Source organism: Ursus americanus, chromosome 2 (assembly GCF_024610735.1).
Source record: "Ursus americanus isolate L20-20 chromosome 2, mUrsAme1.1.p, whole genome shotgun sequence".
Classification (NCBI taxonomy): domain Eukaryota; kingdom Metazoa; phylum Chordata; class Mammalia; order Carnivora; family Ursidae; genus Ursus; species Ursus americanus.
In genome coordinates this window covers 19,497,589-19,517,388 of record NC_142128.1, presented here as the reverse complement: position 1 = coordinate 19,517,388, position 19,800 = coordinate 19,497,589, and the positions used below count along the sequence as shown (strand labels likewise).

The following is a 19,800-nucleotide window of genomic DNA, read 5'->3' as shown; positions in this document are numbered from 1 at the left end:
ATATTTTTTAAAATAAATAAATAAGTAAAACTGCAACCCACAAAAACTCTCTAGAAATAAAAGACAACTTAAATCTGCATTTAGAAAGAGACCACAGTGTTTCTGAGAGAATTGGAACAATCAATTCTAAGCCATATCCTAGTGGAATGATTACATTTCAAGACAAAGGAAAATCTTCTGGGATTCCAGGCAGAAAATAACGATCAGATTTATTTATAAGAATGAGACTAGCATCAGAATTTTTAAAAAGCAACAAATGATTCAAGAGAACAAAGAATATCAAAGAAAGAAAGCACTAACCAAAGATTTTATATCCAGGAAGTTGTCCCTACATGCACTAAGGCTGTAGGACAATGGTTTTCAACTGAGGCAATCACTCCCCCATCCCCTACAAAACATTTGGAAATGTCTGAAGATCTTTTATTTTGTCCTGAGTGGGGGAGGATGCCACTGAGTGGCATCCAGTGGTAGCGATCAGGAAATCTGTTAAACATCCACTAGGTGCAGAACAGTCCTGTACTTAAAAAATTACCCAGCCCAAAATGATAATGGTTTTGAGGCTGGAAAGCCGTGCTATGAAGGGAATTTTGAAGATGCAAGTATTCAGGGAATTCCCTATACTCGTGCCCATCCTGCAGAATCTATTTGAGGATGAACTTCAGCTGACCAAGAGATAATTGGCAGAATTTTGACAAAAGGGCTAATGGTGAATGTTTAATATGTTTAATTGTGGAGATAAGACTAAAACAAGAGAGGGAACAGGTTTGAAAGAATAGTATATAAATGTTACATATGTTATATGTTCTGATGATGTAGAAAGATGCAACTAAGCTTGCTAATGTTCTTCATATTCAAAACTAAAATCTAATCAACACAATGGGAAAGAAACAAAACCTAAATTGAGTGTAAACAGAGACAAATGAATCCATTCGTTTTGCAAATTTAGACATAATCAACTACAGGGGAGAATAATAATGCAAACATTCGAACACAGTACTTTTACTATATACCATCAACGTAAAGAACAAAAATACGGCAAATCAATCTTGAACTTGTCTTAGCAGATATGTTTTTCATAGTATATGGTTGCAGCAATCCTGAAACAATTTTCTGTTTGATACAAGATTGTGCAAATGTGTAAGGGTGTTGATGTTTGGGAACCAGGGATATCAGGGTTTAGTGGGGGAAAGCAAGAAAGAACTTTGGAGGGTTAGATTGGAATTGAAGAGATATCAGTATAAATTTGTGATTTCTAATACACAAATATAAACATTGCATGGCTCTCTCCACTGAAAGGACCTATAGGCAATGCTATCTCAGTGACAACAAACAAACCCAGGGCTCAGATCTTAGTTTCAATCCCCACCAAAGAGAACCAGGAATGCTTGAAGAAAGTACTAATTCCAGGACTGGGACAGCGAAGGTTCAAGAACTTGGAATATCTTGTGCCAAAAGATAAGCAAGTACCAAAAAAAACTTGTGGGGACCTATCAAAAGGACACATGAACCCAAGGGAATCCCATTGGCCAGACCTGGGGAAAATTGAATATCAAAATAAATAAGACCAGTAATATATTATAACACACTGAATAAAATAGTAACCTATTAATCCATGCAGATAGTAAATGAAGAAGTGAATGTACAGATGGATGGATGGGTAGACAGCCATATAGAAAGACAGATAACAAGACAGCCAGCCTAGTTAGCTAGGTAAATACATAAAAAGAAAATGCTCTTTCTTCAGCAAAATGCCAACTGATAAATGTGGAGGAAATAGTAGAGTTAGAAAATCACCATTTCGAAATTATTATATTAAAGATTTGTTTAGGGGCACCTGGGTGGCTTAGTCAGTTAAGCATCTGCCTTCAGCTCAGGTCATGATCCCGGGGCCCTGGGATCGAGCCCCACATCAAGCTCCCCACTCAGCAGTAAACCTGCTTCTCCTCCCTCTGCCTGCCACTTCCCCTGCTTATGCTCTGTCTCTCTCTGTCAAATGAAGAAATAATTAAACATAAATAGATGTATTTAGACAATACTTGTCAATGGATACTATATCTAGAAGATGAAATTCTGTTGAGGAATAGAATATTTGCATGATCTATAAGTGTCTTCCTTCAAGGAATTGATGTTACAAATGGACAATAGTAATAACACAGGGAAGCAAAGCTAGTGTTGGAGAAGAAATGTTTTTCCTTCTACCCTTCTAGATTCTTTGGCTGGTCTAATAATGAAATTAACATAAGACAGATTAACAGGAGGAAAACAAATTGAATTCCAAATGTATAGGGATCACATAAGAATATGAGACCCAGGGACAAGCCAGACAGTTGAGGCTGGTATGCCATTTTGAGCTAAGGAGTGGCATGGGGCTTCTAAGGGGAGCAGGGTGATTCATAGGACAATAAGAAGAGCGGATGTTTGGGATGCCTGGGTGGCTCTGTCCATTAAGTGTCCAACTCTTGTTTTCAGCTCAGGTCATGATCTCAGGGTCCTGGGATCAAGCCCCATGTTGGGCTCCATGCTCAGCACGGAGTCTGCTTGAGATTCTCTCTCCCTCTCCTTCTGCCCCTCCCCCTGCTCACTCTCTCTCTCTCAAATAAATAAATATATAAATCTTAAAAAAAAAAGAGCAGATGTTTGGTAATTATATGCTTATCCTGCCATACAGATCGGTCATTCAGATAAAAAAATTATCTCTTGATAACAGCTGTCTTTCTGGGCCAGGCTTTCTATCTAAATTGTTTTTGGTAGTTAAAGGGACAGGTAAAACTTTTTCTTGAGTCTGTTGGGTCTTGATTGCCTTCAGCTCAAAATAGCACATATGCCAAAATGGCACATCATGGGGGGACTTTTTCTTTTCTTTTTTTTTTTTTTTTAAGATTTTATTTATTTATTTGACAGAGAGAGACAGCCAGCGTGAGCGGGAACACAAGCAGGGGGAGTGGGAGAGGAAGAAGCAGGCTCTTAGTGGAGGAGCCTGATGTGGGGCTTGAACCCAGAACGCTGGGATTACTCCCTGAGCCGAAGGCAGATGCTTAACCGCTGCGCTACCCAGGCGCCCCGGGGACTTTTTCTAAAGCCCTTTGTGAGACAACACTTTCATCTGATGAGAAAAATTAAAATGACCAATGAGTGGGCAAATGGCTTTAATGTGCCTCTAGATGTAACACAACATCACTTTTACAGTACTCTAGCCAGGAATGTAAAACGCGAATTTAATCATGAAGAAACATCAGACCAACCCAAATGGAGGGACATTATATAAAATAACCTGCCATGTTCTACAAAAATATCTAAGTCATGAAAAACAATGAAAGGCTAAGGATTGTTTCCAGATTAAAGCAGACTAAAGAGCAATAACGATTAAATGCAAAACATGATTCTGGACTGGATCCTGTACCGGTGGGGGGAAAATGGCTATAAAAGCCATTATTGGAACAACTGACAAAATTGGCATATAAACTGCTCAGTAGATAGAAGTGTTATATCAACATTAAAATCCCTGAGCTTGATGCATGTACTGTGTTTACATCAATAAGGGAATATTCTTGTTTTTAGAAAATATACAGTGAACTATTAGAGAATAAATTGGTGTTATATACACAAACTTCTCTGAAATTAGAAAAAATGAGTAAAGGGAATGACACATGTGATCTGGCAAATGTTAACAAGTGGTGAATTTTAGTGAAGGTGTGTGGGGGTTCTATGTATTAATCTTGTCGGTGTTATGTAAATTATATATATATATTAAAAATAACTGGGTAAAAATATAAATTACAACCGAATTGTGGTTCTTCACATCATGGAAGGCATATACCAGTTGACACAGCAATTCTGCAGCTAATATATACATACGTGTGTGTGTATTTATACATACATGTGCAATATTTATATATGCATTAGCTATACTCCCAAACTGGAAAGAACCTAAATGTCCATCAGTAAAATTGTTTAATATCTTATGGTATTTGAATTTCTATGTAATAATCTGTGGTCATTAAAAAAATGGGGTTGATCTAAACGTACTAATAGAAAAGTCTCCTAAAATCTTTGTGACAAAATGAATTTGGTAAATAATAGTATTTATCGCATAGCCCAATGTTTATTTATAACAGGAAAAAAAAACCCCATCAGTGCCTAGCAAACCGTTAACAATTATTACTTAGGGCAGGTCTGTACTTTGGGATAGATTAGGTTCTGAAAGGATATTTGTAAATCCATATGTTTTCAAGTCCCAAGTAACTAAGACAGATATAAACCCAAGATCCCCATTGCATTTCTGCTTAACAAGAATATGAATCAATTTCTTTGAAGCTTGAAAAGCAGGCATATTCTTCTCCCTCTTCCATATATATTTTCTAGCAGATTTATTTTCCCCAAATAGATAAATTTTGTCTTCCTCGGAAATCTGTTAAGGCAGGTATTTGTCTCTCCCAGCATAATCTTTGCTAGTGACATACATTATTCTTTAGCGGTCTGAAGCCCACGTGTGCTAGTTTGCCACTCACATCAATGGCGTGCAGTTTCAGATAAGCCTTCCTCCCTGGTGGGAATCACCTGTAAGACAACAGAATCATCAGCAGCCCTTGAAAACCTACTTAGTCCTTCAATACCCCAGATCAAGTCTTGCCAACAATTAACACTAGGCGGATGGAAGTCTGACTTCTTTCCCTCACTCAGTCAAATAGTTTTTCTCACTTCTTGATGAATACAGTTGATTTTACAGGCGCGATTCGTTCTTACTTCAAAATCATTCACACTCCCAAAGAATTCGTGCAGCACACATGCCACCTTCTTCATCCTCTTGACTCTCGTTTCCAGAAATCTCTCTCGTTTTCCTTTTTAACAGTGTGCCCTTTCTTTGCAACTTTTTCCATAGCCTTGCTGCTTTTTCACTTATCAGATATGATGGCTTCAATAATATTTGTAAAACGTCTAAACACTAAGCATAAGCATGGCAAATAACAGTGTAGATTGAGCAGTTGCATGAAGACCAGGGCAAACATGATTACATTATCTATCAGCGGCAGGCTCAATGCCTTTGACTTTGAAAAGTAGCTTTCATTTTATCAATGAGAAATGGTAAACTCAGTACTGTTAATAGAGGAACTTCCAATTACATCTGTGTTCTTGGATTCATTTATTTATTTATATTGCTTAATTTACTGCTATGTATTCATATTTTATTTTTTAAGTATAAAAACAGGAAAGTAATAGAAAAAGATACTTTCTAATTGTGTTATCTAGCAGCAGGCAGAATTGCGTTTTTGCACGTTTTTATCCTCTCATGAAAAATGGTTTTTGTTGGCTTGGTTTGATCTAATCATGGTTTTGAGAGTCTTTCGTGTCCAGAAAAAACAACCGATTGCCATCTTTCATGTAAAAGCATGCTACTTAATGTGGGGGGCCCTGCCAAGTTCTGGTCCCCATCAGAAGCTCAAACCCTATGGGGGGATAAAAGAAAACTCAGAGTCAAATCAGAATACCTCAAGGATGGGGATTGTAAAAGGAAGGGAATGAACAGTGGAAGGAGTTTCACATAGCGTGCATTGAGGGTGAGTGATTATACAAATACAGGCTGAAACATACGCAAATGTAAAAGAAGATACATAATGTTAACTATAGATTCAGCAGTGATAATAAGTCTAAAATTCCAAAGTTTATACCAGGGATCAGGTGAGGGAGAGGTTGAGAGGAGCTGAGAGTGAAAGCTGAGTAATTTATTTTATGGGGGAGGTGTGATGGTGAATTTTATGGTTCAACTTGAATTTTATGTTTCAAACACAAGGTGAGCAGACACTTGGTCAAACATTATTCTGGGTGTGTCCATGAGGGTGTTTCCAGATTAGATGAGTGGTGGAATCAGTAGATGTAGGAAAGCAGATGGCCTAATGTGGATGGGCCTCATCCAATCAGTTGAAGGCCTGAATAGACCAAAAAAGATGGCCCTTCCTCCAGTAAGGGGGAATTTCCCTGCTTTGCGACTTAAACTAAAACGTAGGCTTTTCTGGCCTCTGGACTAGGACAACACCATTGTCTCTCCTGGGTTTCCAGCTTCCCAGGATCAACTGCAGATCTTGGGACTTCTCAGTCTCCATAATGTAGAGATCAGAATTTTTTATAATAAGTCTCTCTCTTTTTCTGTCTCTTTATGTATGTGTGTATGTATGCATATGCATACATACACATATAGATTATATATAATGTTATATATAAATTTGGTGAATATACACAAATTTATATTAAATAACATAAATATATTATTTATTAATTAATATAAATCTATTATTATGTTGCTTATTTATCTAAATCAATATATATACTTGTTGAAATAAATATATTTATTTAACATAAATTTTTAATATAAATTTATTTAATATAAAATTTTAAATATATTTCTTATATATTTAAATCTGTTTATTTATTTATTTAAATATATCTCTATACCTCCTCTTGGTTCTCTGGAGAATTCTCTGGAGAATTCTTAGTTAGGACACAGTGGATAGGACTACTAGCTATTTGTCTAAACCCTCGCATTGTGTGCACTGCGAGGTGGCTTCCCAGAAAATAGCCATGAGGTGCAGTATATGATCGTTCCAGCTGATGCATGGGGGTGGAAGTGATGTGGGCCATTTCCAGATTAGGACTTTTTTTTTTTTGAAGATTTTATTCTTAAGTAAGTTTGACACCCAACGCGGGGCTGGAACCTATAACCCCGAGATCAAGAGTTGGGTCCTGTACCGACTGAGCCAGCCAGGTGCCCCCAGGCTGGAATTTTTGAAAAGCAGGGGTGTCTTCTCTATGCTCCCTCTTTGCCTGGGACAGAGCAGTTGCAGGCACTGATCCAGCCCTCAGGTGTGGCAGGGTCAAGAGAGGAGAAGTCCTGGGGGGTGACGCACCTTGTGGAGAGCCACCTGCCCAGCCCAACACGTACCTTGGCCTGTGAGGTAATCAAAGATAAATTTCTGTATTTGAGTCATTCTTTTTCAGGATCTACTTATTATTTCCTTCCTTCCTTCCTTCCTTCCTTCCTTCCTTCCTTCCTTCCTTCCTTCCTTCGAGAAAGAGAGAGAATGAGCAGGGAAGGAGGGGCAGAAGGCAAGGGAGAGAGAATCTCAAGCAGACTCCACATAGAATGCAGAGCCGGACACGGCTGGATCTCACAACCCTGAGATCATGACCTGAGCCAAAATCAAGGGTCTGATGGTTAACAGACTGAGCCGAGGTGGCGCCCCGAACTTATTATTTTCTTTTTTTTTTTTTTAGATTTTATTTATTTATTTGACAGAGATAGAGACAGGCAGCGAGAGAGGGAACACAAGCAGGGGGAGTTGGAGAGGAAGAAGCAGGCTCGTAGCGGAGGAGCCTGATGTGGGGCTCGATCCCAGAACGCCGGGATCACGCCCTGAGCCGAAGGCAGACGCTTAACCGTTGTGCCACCCAGGCGCCCCGAACTTATTATTTTCTTAACTGATACAGAAATGTTGCAAACACACAGAAGAGTAAATGATATAACCTATAACTGTGGTCCCATTGCTCAGAAGCAACAGATATTATATTTTGCCATATCTGCTTCAGATGTTGTATTAGTTTTTTAGGGCTGTGGTAGCAAAATACCACACACTGGGCGGCGTAAACAGCAGAAATGTATTTTCTCATAGTTCTGGAGGTGGGAAGTCTGACATCAAGGTGTCGGCTGGTTTAGTTTTTCCCCAGGCCTCTCTCCTTGGCGTTCAGGTACAGCTTTCTCGCTGTGTCCTCGGTGGTCACCTTTAGATCTCTGTTGTCTGTGTCCTCCTTGCCTCTTAGAATGACACCAGTCATTGGATGGGGCCCACCCACAGGATTTCATTTTACCTTAACTACTTCTTTAAAGACTCTCTCTCCAAATATAGTCATATTCTGATGTCCTTGAGTTAGGACTTCTGCATAGGAGTTTTGGGGGACACAATCCAGCCAATCCAGTCCATTACAATGCCCTTGTTTTTAAGAAGCAAAATATGGCAGTTACACATAAATTTACCTTTCTGTTCTATCTCCTCCCTCATCATGGGTCTCCATACCCTGAAATTAACATGAATTATTCCAAGAATATATATGTGCCTATCACCATGAACAAAATACTACACTTTTATACATGAAAAAATTTTACATAAGTGGCATCACACTGTACATATCCTTCTTTGATTGGCTTTCAGTAATCAACAATAGCTTTTTGAGCTGTATCCATGTTAATATGCATAAGACTAGTTGGTTCTTTTCAATTGCAGTGTAATATTCCAGTATATAAATAAGAACCCCAGTAATCCATCCCCTTACTGATGGAAAGCTAAGTTGTCCCCCCTTCATACTATTTTTTTTTTAAAGATTTTATTTATTTAACAGAGAGAGGCAGCCAGTGAGAGAGGGAACACAAGCAGGGGGAGTGGGAGAGGAAGAAGCAGGCTCCCAGCGGAGAAGGCTGATGTGGGGCTCGATCCTGGAACGCCGGGATCACGCCCTGAGCCAAAGGCAGACGCTTAACGACTGAGCCACCCAGGCGCCCCATCCCCTTCATACTATGTTAAACAACATTACACATATATTCTGTGTATATAAATGAGCATTTTTCTAGTGAATGCACAAAAAAGTGGTTTTGTCCATATGATAATACATATTTATCTGATATTGCCATTTTTCTCGGATGTACCGATGTACAGTCCTATCAGCAATATATGATGTCCTTTCCTGCCACATCCTTGTTCAAGTTTGGAGCTATAAGGCCTTAGTTTTTGTCAGTCTTATGGGCGTGACAAGGAATAACACCTGTGTTTTAATTTTTACTGTTCCGATTGATAGTGAGATTGAATGTAATCTCTTAGGATTATTTGCGATTCACGTTTTCTTCTGTGTTTCAAAAAACTTCCTTTTTTGCCTTTTTATATCTTTTTTCTCCTTTTTCTAGTGATATTCAAAGGACTTCTGGAAGTTTCTTTTTAAAAAAAAAGAAAGATTTTATTTTTAAGTAATCTCTGTATCCAAAGTGCAGTTTGAACCCACAACCCCGAGATCAAGAGTCTCATGCCCCACTGAATGAGCCTGTCAGTGCCCTTACTTGTGGAAGTTTCTTATGTATATTCTTATATATATTCTAAGTTGTTTTTCCAGGCTGCTTTGTTTTTCATTCTCTTCATGACATCTTTCAGTTAAAATAAATTCGAAATATAGACAAATTTATCAACCTTTTCCTTTATGATGTGTGCTTTTTGCATTGTGTTTATGACATTCTTTCCTATCTGGATGTCATAGGGATAATTTCCTATGGTTTTCTTATAAAATTTTAAAAGTTCTTTTCATATTTAGGTACTTAATCTGCCTGTTCTTTGTTTTGTGTATGGTAGTAAGAGGGATCTAATTTTTTTCTTTTTTGCCAGTGATTTACTAAATAACCCATTCTTTCTCCCACTGGTTTGTAATGCCTTCTTTGTTAAAGCCCAGTTTTTCCACACATATATACTTCTGTTTCTGGCCTTTCTAGTCTCATCCATTGATTTATTTGGTTTATTTTTTATGTTTTTTTATCAATCCCTGGGCCAATAGTACATTGTTCTCATTATTCTAATTACTTTATAATACTTTTTTTTTTTTTTTTGCTATTGGATAGTATGAATACTCATTTTTTATTTGTGTTCTTCAGAATTATGTTGGGTATCCTTGGCCTTTTTCCTTTGTGTAGAAGAATAAATAGGGTTCTGTGTAGTGTTTAAAACAAAACAAAACAAAACAAAACAAAACAAAACAAAACATGGGAGCAAGTTAAAAGAATATAGGAGGCAATATGAAAGACCTGCCAATGACCAAAGCTGGAACATTTTCAGTAACAAAATAAATTACAATAGTGTAGGATTGTACTGACTGCATGGATCAAAGAATAAAATAAATATCCATGAGTCCATCCTGATGTAAATAAGCAATTGAATAAACAAGCAAATGGAGGAAAAGGAATAAATCTTCCTTATATGAAAATTCCAATGAATAAGGGTAAAAAAAATGAGAGAAATAGAAACTCACCATTAGCCCACCACAGTAATAATTGCTGCAGGTAAGATCTACCAATGAATGCTCAGGTTAGTAGAAGGAACATTAAAGAGAAATAAGATATTGCAAAAACTCAAATATCTGTCCCCAAATACTTATTAATATACTGGCTTTAACATGTGTTTACACCATCTTTGATCGTCCTCCCTCTAGGAGGTGAGACTTAATTGCTCTCCTTTTGAGTATGGGCTGGACCTAGTCATTTACTTCTAAAGCCTAGAGTATGAAAAGAGAAGGACAACAAGTTGACAGTGGAGAAATCTGGAAGATACCACCTGAATCTCGTTATTAGGGTCAATGTCACCAATAAGTCATGTTGATGTCATGTATTCCTGATAGGACTTGATGAGGGGGCCCTTCACCTCTGTGGTTTTCTTCCCCCAAACCTATAACTCCAATCTAATCATGAGAAAAACATCAGACAAATCCAAAACTGAGAGACCTTCTACACAACATCCACTGCTCTTCTAAAGTGTGAGCGTCCTGAAAGACAAGGAAAGATGGGGGTGCCTGGCTGGCTCAGTTGGTGGAGCATTCTACTCTTGATCTCTGGGTTGTGAGTTCAAGCGCCATGTTGGGTATAGGGATTACTTAAAAATAAAATCTTAAAAAAAAAAAAAAAAGCAAGGAAAGATTTGGGTAGCTGTCATGGTGTTGGTTTGCAAAGTCAAAGTTCCCTGGCTGGGGCGGGGGAGGGGGGAGTCTGAAACTGGCCTTGTACATGTAAGGCAAGGCTGAAGAAAGAGGCTGAGCACTCCAGATTGGTAGGGGGCAGTTTTAATGAGCAAGGGAACTTACATAGGAAGCTTGTCCTTGGATAGCTACAAGATAAGTAGATCTGCACACCTGCCCACCAGAATCTTAAAAGTTTATATAGAGGCCTCAATGGAGTTCAGTCATGTGCATCATCCAGATGGTCTCATCAACACATTGCTTTTTCAAGACTGCATCCTTCCCTTCCTTCCTTCCCTCTTTCTCTCTCTCCCTTCCTTCCCTCCTTTCTTCCTTCTTACCTTCCTTCCCTCCCTTCCTGCATCCCTTCCTTCCTTCCCTTCCTTCCTCTCCCCTCCCCTCCCCTCCCTCCCTCCCCTTCCTTCCTTCCTTCCTTCCTTCCTTCCTTCCTTCCTTCCTTCCTTCCACCAATAGCTTTATTGAAAGATGAAGAGAGCAGAGCTTCCCTCCCCTCAAGGGCCTGGCAGTGTCAACCTCAGGTTCACGGCATGCAGGCATCCAGGTGTCCTGCAGCCCAAGAGCTCAAGGCTGCATTCCTGAAGTAGCTCCCAGTGTGGGAGTGGTGTATAGAATAGACATTCCGTGGACAGGGCAGGAGTGAGGAGCCTCCAACAAGGAGCCCCAGCTCAAGGGTTCAACTGGCAGACATGTCCTCTGGATGACCAACTCCCAACACACAGACCACAGGAGATTAAGAAGACATGACAAGGAAAGACAAGATAATTGGATACTGGGAAAGAAAAAGAATATTAGTGGAAAAACCAGTGACATACAAATAAAAGAGTGTGGTTTAGTTGATAGAACTGTAGTGAGGTTCATTTCTGAGTTTTGATACATGGACTGTGCTTATATGAGCTCTTCACATTAGGGGAAGCTGGATGAAGAGCATGCAGGAACTCTCTGCACTACCTTGACAACCATCCAAAATTGTAAATTATTTCAAAATATAAGATTTTTCGAAACCCAGCGAGTTCATTGCAAATGTGTTCACCCAATGAATGTCAATGAACCATCATTCTCTCCTCCTACTTTAGTCCTGTTTTATGACTTCTCATGATTGTGGAAAATGTATTTCGAACATTTCAGCATTCATGCTCATACAGGTATTTACATTTCAGATAGGTGAAGGCATACTCTGCCATAAAAATAACCTCACCACAACAGACTTCTTTCTTTTAACATGGAATGGCAGAAAATACACAGGATCAAACCTGCCACTTAGAAGGGAGATCAGATTAGATACTTACATTTATTTCTACTTGCAATATCCCTACTTGTGAGCTTCCTTTTTGTTTAATACCAACAAACCTGAGCTCCTTGGTTAGTTTATGAGCTTGTCAATTCAGCTTTCTTATCAGAATATGGAGAGAGAATTTACATGACAGCACCTGCATAAACAAAGTACTTTTTGGGCTAAGAAATTTACTGTAATCTTTCCTTTCAACTTAAATCCCCTTCCCTTCTTAGAGGGAGACTGGTTATTCTGATTACACATTTTCTTTTTTTTTCAAGGAGGTGTTGATACCACTTTGCTTCCCTACCTCCACATAAACTTTAGAATTAACTTATCAAAATATACATAATCCATACCTACAGATGATGCTATTGGGATTTTGTTTGAAATGACTTGGAATTTATTGATTAATGGTGAGAATTTTATCTTTACAGTACTGAGTTTTTAATTCACAACTCTGACAAGTACATAAATGTGTAGGTTTTGCTTATTATTTTATGCTTGCTACAAGTCGAATTGTGTCCCACCCAAAAGATATATTGAAATCCTACGCCCCCATACCTGTGAATGGGACCTTATTGGAAACAGGGTCTTTGTAGATTCAACCAAGGGGAAATGATGTCATTATGGTGGGCTCTATGCCAATGGGACTGGTGTCCTTATAAAAAGAGGAAAGTGCTATGCAAACACAGATGCCTGCTGACACCCCGATTTCAGACTTCCAGCCTCCAGAAGAAATTCCAGTTTTAAGCCACATAGTTTGTGGTATTTTATTATGGTTGCCCTAGGAAATTAATACAATTCTCCATCAAAAAGTTGTATAATGTTATCCATATGGGACTTGCTTAATGGACTTTATTGTAGTTCTGAATAAGATCTTCTTTTAAGATTGTATTTTCTTTCTTTCTTTTTCTTTCTTTCTTTCTTTCTTTCTTTCTTTCTTTCTTTCTTTCTTTCTTTCTTTCTTTTTCTTTCTTTTTTTCCTCCTTCCTTCCTCCTTTCCTTCCTTCCTTCCTTCCTTCCTTCCTTCCTTCCTTCCTTCCTTCCTTCCTTCCAGTAGGCTCCATGCCCAACATAGGGCTTGAACTCACAACCCTGAGATCAAGAGTCAGATGCTCTACTGACTGAGCCAGTGAAGCAACCCTAAGATTATATTTTCTAATTGTGTCCTGATTATACATAAAAATGCATCTACTCTTTGTATTTTAAATTTTATTCAGCAAGCTTGCCAAACCCTTTGGTTGTGTATTTTCATGTATTTGCCAACAAACATATAGTTTGCAAATAATAATGATTTGTTCCTTTCTTCCCAAATCTCAGGTACTTTACTATTCTTTCTTGTCTTATTGCATTAACTGGGAACCCCAGTGTAATGCTGAACAGAAGCCACGGTAGAAGGCACACTTGTCTTGGTCCTGTCTTTCAAGGGCTTATTCTACTTCATCATGTTTCATTATAATGTTTGCTGTATGTTTTTGGCAGATACCCCTTTTCTCTGAGGGAAGTTACCTTCCATTTAGTTTGCTAAATGTATTTAAAATGAATGAGGTGGGTGAGATGTCGTACATACTAAAAATAATCCTCTTGTTTTACCTGGTGTAATCCAATTCTCCTTTTACATATGGATTGAAATGTCACTTCCTCTGTGAAGGCTTCCTCATAGGCTTTGCAGGCTAGTGAAGGTGCTCCAGCAATGGGCTCTATAGCCCTCTGTATTTTTTTTCTCTTTTACTACTTGCCTCACTTGATTACACTTGCTTGTATCATTGTTTCCACCATCAAGAGGACAGGGATCTTGCTTTCTGTCTCACTCCTCCCTCCAGGTCTCATCCAGAATATACTAGCTCCTTCAGAATGACAACTGAAAGAACGAACTCATGAATGACGCAAAAAGAGAGCAAGAGATTTCATGAAATTGAACAGAGCAGGATTAGATGTCCCAATGCTTACCCAAAGATTTGTGCAGGGTATATGTCAATAAAATTACAGAAAGTCCCGTAAGAGATATAAAAGAAGACGGAATGTGTGGAGATTCACTGCCTATATTTCTGGATGGGAAAGTTACAACATTGTGGGTTTATTATATAACATTGGAGTCTCAGACTGTCGGGAAGCAAGTAGTGCTGGGAAAATGAAGAAAAAAAATAAAGTTAGATCTTTGTGTAATCCTTGTATGTGTAAAACTGCATACCGGAATACATTTCAGATGGTTTACAATTTAAATGTAGAAAACAAAACCAAAAACGTACTAAAAGAAAATGTAGATGAACATTTACCTTCTTTGCGGAACACCATCTTGTATCAAAGGTAAACACTATAAAGGAAATAATTGGGAGTCTGAATACATAAAAATGAAACACACACAATCAAAACCAGTAAAAGCAAGTTACCAGGGAAGGCAACCTGGTGACCCAATGATTGGAAGATACAGAGAAAAAAAAAAATCTGATGTCCTTAATACTTAAGAGACTTTCATGACTCAGTGAGAAATAGCAACCAAGCACAAGAAAACTGGTAAACATAAAAATGAATGCCTGCAGTGTGTGTGCTCTCACTCAGCAAGAACACCACGAGGAGGACTGTCCCCACTGGATAGATTTGTCTGTTTTTCTGGCGGATCTGGGAAAGGATGATGGTATGCTTATGTAATTCTTGCCAGGGGAGGACACTATCCAATGACTAGTTCTTCTTTTTCACATAATCTCGACTTTGTCTCTATTTTTTCCCTACTTGATGCGGTGGTCCTAGGGCCACAATTACAAGGCAGGAAGCAGGGATGATTTCCAAGCAAGAAACTGTCACTATGTTTCTTTTTTTTCATGTTTCAAATTTTAATCTCTATTTTTCTTTTTCTTTTTTTTTTAAAGATTTTATTTTGACACAGAGAGAGAGCACAAGCAGGGGGAGCAGCAGACAGAGGGAGAGGGAGAAACAGGCTCCCCGCTGAGCAGGGAGCTGGACGTGGGGCTTGATCTCAGTACCCTGAGATCATGACCTGAGCTGAAGGCAGACGCTTAACCAACTGAGCCACCCAGGCGTCCCTGTTGTTATGTTTCTATTCTTTATGTCAGAATTGCTAAGGGCCCTATGGGGCAGGATGCGCCTTCACCCCAGGCGGCAAAATGGGGGCTCCTGGTGAATATTAGGAACTATGTTGCCTGGTGTGAAAGTCAGCCTTCTGGATCTGCACTTGTGTGACCATAATCCACGTGAATAGGAGTAGACCAAGGGGGGCACTTGCCAAATGAGTATGGCTGCCTGCAATCTAGACCAGCACGGGGGTCCAATCTAATGTCCCTTCCAAAGGTGGGAAAGTTTGGGTATAAATAGAGGATAAGGGATGAATGACTGCGTTATATAATGAGGGAAATCAATATTATATTAACACTTTGAAAGAGGCTCAGAGCAAGAGATGCTGTTGCCCCTTAGTTCAGTTATATCAGATGCCTGAATGGGGGGAGGCCATATACTGCTGAGGCCACTTCTGCTTTGGGAACCTAAGGATGGAAACCTGCAAGCGGGAGGAACCTCATCCTGGGAGACTTTTTCATACCACGTGATGATGGACAGGATAGTTACTAATGACTAAATGGGATTCTATATGTGTCAGTATCTTTTGACCTTCACGATTGTTCTGCCATAACGGGTCTGCGTTACAAGACCAGGTGGTGCACTGTGATACTGTGATCTATAACAAGAAACAGGTGCCTGGTCTGCAACCCTGGTGCTGGCACAGAGCTCCTAAACCCCTTGGAATTTCCTGTAGTCAGAGCATTAAAGGTCTCTTTTGTTGTGTTAATGAGGTGACTTTGGGAAAGCCCGAGGTAACCTAAGGATGGGGCCTGGTTGCCAGGGGAACCCAACATTTGATGAAAGGGCTGGAACTTTCAGTAAACCACTCTTCCCCCCCCTCCCCACACCTCTTAGGAGGTGAGAGGGGCTGCAGGTTGAAGTGATCACCAATGGTCAGTGAGTGGATCAATCAGGACTATGGAATGAAGCCTCCATAAAAACCCAAAAGGGTTTGGAGAGCTTCCTTCTGGGTTGGCGATCACATGGAGGGGCTAGAGATGGCCTTCCCAGAGAGGGCGTGGAAGCTTCTCACCCTTTCCCCATACTTTGCCCTATGCATCTCTCTGGCTGTTCCTGAATTATACACTTTTATAATAAGCCAGTAGTCTAGTGAGTAAATGTTTCTGAGTTCTTTAAGCTGCTCTAGAAAATTAATTGAGCCTGACGAGGGGGTGTCTTGGGAACCTCTGACTTATAGCCAGTGGGTCATAGCAAAGGTGATGACCTGGACTTGACCTTGGCATCTGCAGTGGGGCAGTCTTGTGGCCCCTAATCTGTAGGATCTGGTGCTGTCTCTGCATACATAGGGTCAGAACTGTGTTAATTGGAGGACACCCAGCTGGTGACCGAGAACTGGTTGTTGGTGTGGGACCCTCACCCCAACCCCAACATACATCGGAATTGGTACCAGAGCCTATTTACAAACCATGAAAGATCTAGGTCTTAGCGCGGGTTACCATAACAAAATACTGCAGTGGGTGACTTCAATGACAGACATGTATTTTCTTGTTGTTCTGGGGCCTGGAGGTCTGAGATGAGGGTGCGAGCATGCTAGGGTTCCTGTGAGGACTTTTCCGGTGGGGTGTATGAAGAAACAGACATAACTCTTCAACTTCTTATGAGGCCACAATCCTATCTGATCAAGGTTCTGCCATCATGACCTTGTTTTAACCTTAATTACTTCCTGAAGACCCGATCTCTGGCCATGGTCACACTGGGGGTTAGGGCCTCAACATATGATTTTTGGGGAGACACAATTCAGTCCTTAGCAGTAAAGAAGCAACACATAAATATAAACAAATTTTTGGCATTTATCTTTTATCATTTCCTTTCTTCCCACTTTACTCTTTTGCTCTTTTTTTCTAGCTTCTTGAGTTGAACATGTAGCTCATCTGTTTTTAATTTTTCTTCTTTTTGGAGAAGTATATTGCAGATATAATCTTTCATATAAGTATTGCTTAATTCCATCTGCCAGATTTTGCTGTTTCAGCTCTAAGTATTTCCTGATTTCCCATGTGAGATCCTTTCCAATGCAAGGTTCCATAAGGTCATGGCATTATTATTTTTTAATCTTTTGCTCTTTTTATAAGTATGTGATGTTCCTCTTTGTTACCACGTTGGTTTTGTCTGGAGCTTTCCCTCTAGATTGCTACCGATATACTTTTTATTGACAGGTAAAAGCTAAAATGGAGAAATCTATTTGCTAGATATGAGACAAGAGTTTTGTCTCTACTGTCCTGGTGCCATTCATTCACTCTGTGAAAGGGAGTTCTAATATTGGCTTACTGAAGTCATTTTGCTCAACAGGAGAGGAAATGAATGGTATGTACACTTTTATCAGTTAGGTCAGCTAGGTTGTGCTGTGTTCACAACCACGCCCCAAGTCTCAGCAGCTGAGAACAACTGAGGTTTATTTCTTGATCAGGCTATATGTCATCAGGGGCTGGAACGACCCTAACCTTGCTCAGTGTGGAGAATTGAGTCGATGGTAGATGAGAGAGGCTCCATCCAGTTTCTTGAACAACTGCCAGGGAAAAACACACTGACTGCCCCTGGTGAATCTCCTACCGTCTGCCAGAGCTTCTGCCTGGAACTTACCACTTCACTTCTGCTCAAGCTTCATTAGCCAGAGTGCCACACAGTTGGACCTAACTTTAAGGGGCCAAGAAAATAGATTCCTCCCGTGGGCCACAGGAGGGCTGACAATATTCCAAAGCCAGTTTTCGCTTCTTGTTGGTTTGTTGGTTTTTGTCTTGTGAGTTATTATATATCCTTCTAGTAAGTTTCTTTTCCTTTTTTTTTTTTAAAGATTTTATATATTTATTTAAGAGAAAGAGTGCATGTGTACAGGAGCGGGGGCGGGGGGCAGAGGGAGAGGAAGAGGCAGACTCCCCACTGAGCTGGGAGCCCCATGACAACGTGTGGTTCTATCCCAGCCCCCCCCCCCCATCATGACCTGAGCCCAAGGCAGACGCTTAACCAACTGGGCCACCCAGACTCCCCTAGTAAATTTCTTTAATAAAAGACCAAACCAAGCTGAAGTTAGCCAGAGTTCCTTTCTATCCCTTAAAAAAGAAAAAAGCTATAGAAGGCATTGGACTTGGCACTATTTATGCTACTGAGCAGATTAGGAAAGTGAACTTCAGTGTACACATTGGGCTGGTTTGAAGAAAGGGCACACACATATTTTTCAAGGATGAGGTTTCAAGAAGCAAGGCATGGCAGGAGCCAATGTTTAGATCCAAATAATGATCGGGAGCCACCACACGCTAGGCAGGGAGCCAGGTATTTTTGCATATGCGATCTAAGTCAATTTAATTCTTTATGAAAACAATTCGAGGTGAGTCTTATTTTCCATGATTTATGTCTACAGACACTGAGGCTCAGAGAGGTGAAATGACCTGCCCAAAAGCCACGTAGCCAGCAAAGGACAGCTTCACTTTGACTCTATCATCTGAGCATACAGAGGTGAAATGGGACCCTGCAAGGTGCTTGGAGAGTAGGTACTGTTTGGTTTGGCGGGACTGTGAGTTACATGAAGGGTGGGAGGGGACCTTGAGTACAAAGGTAAAGAAGTTGGAGTTTATTCTCAGGCAGCGAGAGGGAGGTTTTGAGGCATAGAGGGCATTAGCAGAGCTATGACTGATTGATCAATTGATCTATTGGTGTCTGGGATGTTTGGAAATGAGGCACCCTCAAGACATGGAGATCAGTTGGAGGAATACTGTAAAAACTCTGAGAAGCCCGAGTGAGCATGGGTGTTGGCAGTGGAAACAGAAAAAAAAAAAAAAAATTCTATCCAGTCTCCAGACCCCACGGGAATTGCTGAATGAAGTCTGAGTTCTCCCTATGTAGGTGGCTCCTACTTTTCATTATAGGTTTCTCAAAAACTTGCTCCCAGAAAAAGCATGGATCAGGAGTAGGAAAAAAATAGGCAACTGCCTAAGTAAGAAGTCTACAAAACTCCTTCCCCCCAAATCACCTCTTCCCCATCAGTTACGGGGCCTGCCATTTCACCAGTGCCTTTTATTCTTTCAAGAGTCTCTTATTCACGTGTGACTATTTGGGGACAAGAGGCAGAAGGGATGCTGGCAAGTTTCCTCATTGGCAGTCCCTAGGCAAGTAAGAGAAAGGTGTGGGGACAATCTGCTATTTCAACAGAAACCTTATACCCAGATTTTATGGGGGCGGGCTCAGGGTGGGGGTGGGGGTGGGGGGAAGCCCTCAACTTAAAAATATTGGAACCAGTTTAAATTTCTTAATATCACTGTGCTGGCCACGCCCAGCTCTCAGTTTGTCATCTCTGGGTTCAATTTTAAAGCCATTGAATCAAAACCTTTCCAAATTGGAAAAGCGCATGTGTAGTAAAGCTGGATACAGAGCAGCTTCACGTGGATTGTTGAGAGGGTGCATGGAGAAATTTGGGCTCTGGGCATGGAGAGCACTGGGCCAGATGCTGGGTGTCCTGGTACCTGGGCATTGAAAGGAAGGTGGGCCATGGCGGTGGCAAGGTTTGCTACAACCGGGGCCTCCTGGCTGACCACCCACAGCTGGGCTTGGAGTGGAAAGAGGGATGGGCCAAGCGTGTGTTTCTCTCAGCTCCAGTTGGCCTCATCCCATTAACATTACAGTAATGCAGTGGTGTGGTGTTTGAAAAAACATCCCTAGTTTCAGGGAATGATTTA

The 19,800-nt window shown here is 40.3% G+C and overlaps 1 protein-coding gene across 1 annotated transcript in view; it reads left to right on the top strand.

The window, feature by feature from the left end:
• The window catches only part of LOC123778074 (uncharacterized), a 316,222-nt gene extending 296,929 nt beyond the window's left edge, over positions 1-19,293 (top strand). Inside the window, exon 7 of the mRNA XM_087869408.1 lies at positions 18,489-19,293. The gene's annotated coding sequence lies outside the window, so the exon portion shown is untranslated. The remainder of the gene's footprint in view (positions 1-18,488) is intronic.
• The last annotated feature ends 507 nt before the right edge of the window (positions 19,294-19,800 follow it).